This window comes from Adiantum capillus-veneris, chromosome 24 (genome assembly GCF_014529385.1).
Source record: "Adiantum capillus-veneris isolate H3 chromosome 24, ASM1452938v2, whole genome shotgun sequence".
NCBI lineage: Eukaryota > Viridiplantae > Streptophyta > Polypodiopsida > Polypodiales > Pteridaceae > Adiantum > Adiantum capillus-veneris.
The window spans coordinates 73,500,251-73,506,189 of NC_140954.1; the positions used below are offsets into that span (position 1 = coordinate 73,500,251).

At 39.6% G+C, this 5,939-nt stretch overlaps 1 pseudogene; it reads left to right on the forward strand.

Moving 5' to 3' along the window:
• The first annotated feature begins 3,318 nt into the window (after window positions 1–3,318).
• LOC147426584 (uncharacterized) lies at window positions 3,319–5,793 on the forward strand (annotated as a pseudogene).
• The last annotated feature ends 146 nt before the right edge of the window (window positions 5,794–5,939 follow it).

Below are 5,939 nucleotides of genomic sequence, written 5' to 3' on the forward strand. Positions count from 1 at the left end.
CGATGAAGAAGAGGAGCTTCATCATGGTCATACCGTTGGGGTCATGTCAGGGATAAGCTTAAAAATAAGGTGTGTAAACTACCTCTGTGGAGTCTCTTGCTCTTTTGAAAATTCAAGACTGTTCATTGTTTAAAACAAGGTCTATAGGCTATATTGGCAGGAAGAGTATGCAAAGGCATATTATGCTACTTTGATGCAAAGGGAACAAGCATGACTGGCTCTTTGGCCAACAGTGACGTCAAGCAAAGGTCAAAAAGGTTTTGAAGCACATAGAGTCCGATGAACGATTGATGAAGTTGAGGCGGACTGAGTCACCTGCTACAGATGAAGAAGAGGAGTTTCATCATGGTCATATCGTTGGGGTCATGTCAGGGATAAGCTTAAAAATTAGGTGTGTAAACTACCTCTGTGGAGTCTCCTGCTCTTTTGAAAATTCCAGACGGTTGGTTGTTTAACACAAGGTCTATAGGGTATATTGGTAGGAAGAGTATGCAAAGGCATATTAGGCAATAGTGACATCAAGCAAAGGTTGGTGGAGAGAGAGAGAGAGAGAGAGAGAGAGAGAGAGAGAGAGAGAGAGAGAGAGAGAGAGAGAGAGAGAGAGAGAGAGAGAGAGAGAGAGAGAGAACCTAATGGTCACTGGTCTTTGTCTTGCCGGTAGTCGCCGTGAGTTGGGAGAGGAGAAGGAAATAGGCTCTTGATGTCAACCTGCCCGTGAGTTGGAAGAGGAGAAGGCAATATGATCCTTTTTACTTTGTTAATTAGCCCCTATTTTTTGCTTAACGAAGCTGTTTTTTTTAGAGCTTTACAGTGCATTGACGCAGCGTTTTACTTCGTTAGCCACTGTTTTTTGCTTGACGGTGGTGTTTTTTTTAGAGCTTTACAGGGAGATAAGGTGCAGCCACGTGGGCTGCTGAGGGGCCAAGAAGCGAAAATTTGCCACTTCGCTAACGAAGTAACAAGAGCCACTTAGAGAGAGAATGAATTGCCTGCGCTCTTGAAATGAGCAGGTGGTTGAGAGCTATTGGGATGATGCCATGGCAATGATTGAGCAGGTGGCTAGGAGCTCTTGGATGACTGAGCAAGATTGGGTTTCGCCGGTGAAATACCTATGAAGACGTAGATTCTAGACCAACATGAAGGATTTGTAATCATATGTATGGGACTAGCTAGCGCTTGTTCCTCGTATTGGAAGTTAATTGAGGATGCGTAAGAGCCATCAACAACCTTGAGTTGTTGACAAGCCAAGAGTTGTCTTCCAACCCCACCTGTGCTAAAGCTCGCTAGCACCTTGGCCTCACCCCCATACTTTGCCGCTTTCGTATTGTACAAGCTCACAAGGTCTATTACAGAGTTGTATTGCCCCCACAATGTTGTGTATTGGCTTTCCACACCATCAAAAGGGGCTATAAATGTCACACTTATTACCCCTTTGACCTTCAACTGTGTTATGAGCTTCCCAATGCGTGACACAAAGGTCTGCGCCAAGACCCCATCGAAATGCTTTTGAAGTATACCACATATGGCATACATATCTCATATGGCATATATATCTCAGTCAAGCCATAAGATGAGCACAGGTCATTTCAACACTGCTCCATGCAAGGGGTTTCACCGGCGAAACCCTTGTGAAAATGTAGAATGATGTATGGAAGAGACAGAGAGCGCACGCGCGCGCGCACACACACACACACACACAATGCATGTGATGTCGGATTTTGACTGAAATGCATGTTCTTAAGTTTTGAATTTTAAATTTGGCCCATAAATAAGCATCTTGTTTTGAAGAAATTTTAAATGTATGTAAGTTTAATATGTTTGTTGATATTTGTTTATTTGTTCTTTATGAAAGGCTTCTAGATTTGGAAAGAGGACAAAAGGTTCATCCAAAGTCATACGCAAGAAGAGGAAATCTGTTGCTAGCAGCAAGGATAGCGAGAAATCAGTTGATAAAGCTGAAAATGCTAAGGCTAATCAACAAGTAGAATACATTCATGATGATCAAGGAGATAAAGAGGCCACCAATGATAAGGATGTAGATGGACAATGAGAAGGTGACAGATGACAAAGAGGTTGAGGAGGTCATCCCACAAGCTATTATCAGGCCTCAAGGCTCCGAGTTTATAGACAGTTTAACCCTGAATAAAGGATGTATACCCACTATGATTCCTCTTTGTAGGTGTTTGATAAATGAGAGAGTACGAGAGCTTAGATGGGACCTTTCTCTACTTAAGAAGGTTTTTGAAGACGAAGGGTACCTTAAGATGAAAGGTATGTTCATCTTATCCATAAATCTTCCAGATGGTTCAACTAGAGATGTTAATGAGGACATTACAAAAACTTGGGACAAGTATTGGCATATGGTTAACAAAGAGTTTGAGGATGAGCTTGAAAACAATGATCAATGGTCCATGTTGAAGGGAAATATGTTCTTTGTCTGGGAAGGGAATCATCGAGCGGCCTCTTGGATGGAGAGCATAAGCGAGGTCTCATGTAATGACAAGAAGAAACATGTGAGGGTTTTGGCACAATTTATTGTCCCTACCCAGCAAGAGGAGTTGAGATTAATTGCTGCTCTTCAAAGATTGAACATGTAAGTCTTATTTTCATTTGTACATTAAATTTTTCTTTGTCTTTGTTTTAATGATACGTCTTGAGGTAAATTTTTTATGGTTTATTGTTTATGTAAAATGATTGAAGAAGCAATCATTAAGACCAACCTCAAAGAGTACTTATATCATACAAGTACCATTTGTTCTTTGGATGGGTCTCAAATCACTAAAAATTTTACTGAGGCTGAACAAGTGTCAATGGAGAAAGCAAGCTCAAGAAGCACAATCAGGAAAGAGGGTTCGGTATCCTCTTACTCAGTCTATCCTTGGTCCCATGGTTTATGGGGTATGTACTTAAATTTGTTAAGATTAATAATCTTTTTGGTTCTTGATATATTTTATTGAAATGGTGTATGCAAAATAAATGGAAGTCTGATTTACAGGTAGCATTAAATAAGATACCTCTTACTTTGTCACAAGATGAGCGTGTGAGGGCTGAGATTCAAGCAAAGAGAAATGTTGTTAAAGCTTACAATAGATGCATGACTCGGGTGAGTACTACACTCTATTAAAAGTATAATAAAAAGATTTTTCTGTTTATTTTGTTTGGTTATTGTAGAATCTATCCGTGGTGAATCCTGCTAATGGAGAAGAATGGTTTCTCATTTTATGGAGTCTTCCTTTTGAGGATGAAAAATTCAAGATTACAATAGAGAAACTCTACTCTATATCTTGTGCTACATGTTCTCAAGAGCTAAAGATAAAAATGCTAAAGCTTTTGGGAGCAGATGAGAACTTTCGCCAAAGTTTTGGAATGCCTTTGGGAGATCATTTCTATATCCCTTGGTTGGCAAAGGAAGTATGGATGGATCAAGTCTTAGAGGATGCAAGAAGGCTCTTACAATAGGTTGTAGATTCCACACATGGAATTCACAAAGTGGTTTTGCCTTTAGATGTTCACTTGGATTCGTATTTTGAAGACATTGTTAGTAGATATAGAGGAGTACTTTTTTACGAATTTCAAAAGGAGATGAATGTGGCTACTCCACCATCAAAGCATGTGGACTTGAAAATTTCTTCCCGTCGATTGCTCTATAGGTAATTCCTATGTTATGCATTTTGCTAAGTGACTATTGTTGTATTATATAAGTTTGTTTTATTTAAGGTTTACGTAAATTTCATATTGTTGTAGGTTCTTGATGTATCTCATAAGAAGTAAGAAGATCACTTGCATGCCTGACATATGTAAAGCATGGACAATTATGTGTCCTCCTACATATAGTATGTACACCTCCACTATCTTTAGAGAGAACAATGATTCTGGTGGACCCTTTCTTCTCATGGATTAGGAGCGTAAGCACTGCCCTTGGTGGATTGATATGAAGAAAGGTGAGTGTCTAGAAGAGGAGAAGGAGAATTATCTTCATCATTGGAAGGGTGAATTTAAGTCCGACTCAGGGTCATCGGGAGAGATGACTGTTGAGCAAAGGAAGAATATGGAGGAAGATTTGAAAGCTCTCAAAGAAAAAGAAGATCAAGACAGACAAGGGCAAGGCAAGAATCATGGAGGCCGTCCACCATCAAGCAAGGGTGGAATGTCAATCAAGGGTAAGTAAGTTAAATTGTTGGTGGGAACAATATGTTCTTGCTATTCTTTCTTTTGTTATGTCTTATGCTAATCATTATGGCATGGATTGATTTGAAGAAAAATGTGTTATTTTTTTTGGCTATTGTTAGATACAAGAAACTTAGGAAGTTGTCATACCCAAAAGAATGTTCGAAAGGGAGCTTTGATTCATGCACCTTTGGCTAGTTTCCATTCCATTCAAAAGAAAGGAGACATAAAACAGTCAAAGGTTTGGATTTATGATTACATTGAGCTTGGCAAGGAGTTCAGTGCAAGAAACTTCAAGGATGGTTTTGTGGTGATGCGAGAGTTTTTTGTTGGCTTGGGTGAACATGAGAAGATAAGAAATGGAAAACCTAGTGCATGGAGTGTTGATCTTACTGTTATTGATCTTCCTACTGGTAAGAGGGTCTTCAATGCTATCTTGTATACACTATGCGCATACTTAGCTCAAATTCTTAACACACACTCAAATACAATAATTTTGCTTGTAGGTGGGCTTGTTCAAGGTTTTGATGGAATTCTTGCATGGAATGAGCTAACAGATGACCATGTCAAGTTTTCATTGGTGGTTGCATCTACAATGATGGATGACATGGGTTGGGTGCTTGTTCTTTGTCCTAGCACTGCTCTTAGTCTTGTGGAGACTTGGCCACACGCACAGGCCTAGAGCTGAGTTTTAGGTGGATCATGGAGAGCTCTAAGCCATTTTCATCACGAACAAAGAATGGGCATACACAAAAGGTAATAAAGCATCCTTCAAAAAACATGAACAATTATTTAAAAGAAATTTGATCATGCAAAATTGACTTTTTTATGTGTTGTTTCCATGGCTATGATAGATGAACGTATTCTATGCTTTGGCATTTCACAAGGCAGGAAGTAATCCTTCATTTGATCATGAGAGTGCTCAAAAGGTTTGCGTGTCATTGTTTATTATTCAATGTGATTGTTTTTGCACTAAAATTCTTAAATGTTCATGCATAGCTGCCTTATTTTGTTGTATGGTAGGTGGGGAGAGTCTTGCAACAAGATCTCTCAATGGAGATTATCAGTCACTACTTGCCATCGTCTGCTCTCACAACACGTAATGGCAAGAGTGGTGGGTGGAGAGGAATGTTAGAGAGGAGTGTTGCCCATATGCTATTTTTTGTAGAGGCCTTGTGCCCTAAAATAGGTACATGTTTGGAGCTTGATGGTGGTACAAGGCCTTTATTAAAGGCAGCTATGCACACTTCTCGTGGTTGCTTGGTCATGGAGAGTGATCTAGAGATATGTGAGGGATACTTGTCTCCTTTTGTACAGGAGTTCTATGGTGCTCCGCAAGTTGTCGAGCTTGGAGATAGTGATGATAGCATTGATGATGTGGGGAATGATTTGGTTGTTTATGATGTGCCTTCAGACTAGTGAGTTTTCTTTATTCATTATTTTATAGCACCTAATTTTTATTTTTTATGACATTATTATCTCATTGTGATTGATAGTGAGCTACCTTGCTATGCAGAGGCAATGGCAAGGCACATGGTGACCACATATTCATATGACCAATCACTCGTGCGCGAGAGGCGAAGGCGAAGTTGTATCTTCATTGATGACCACGCAGATTTGGAGTAGTCTTCTTTAGAGTGGATCTTATTTTGCATGATCACTTAGCTTCTTTTTGGGTGTGCAAAAACTTGGTTCTAGCCATGCAACTACTATTGTCTTTTAGTTTTATTGACTTCTAGACTTTGAGAAATATGTATTTGGGCAAAACATTG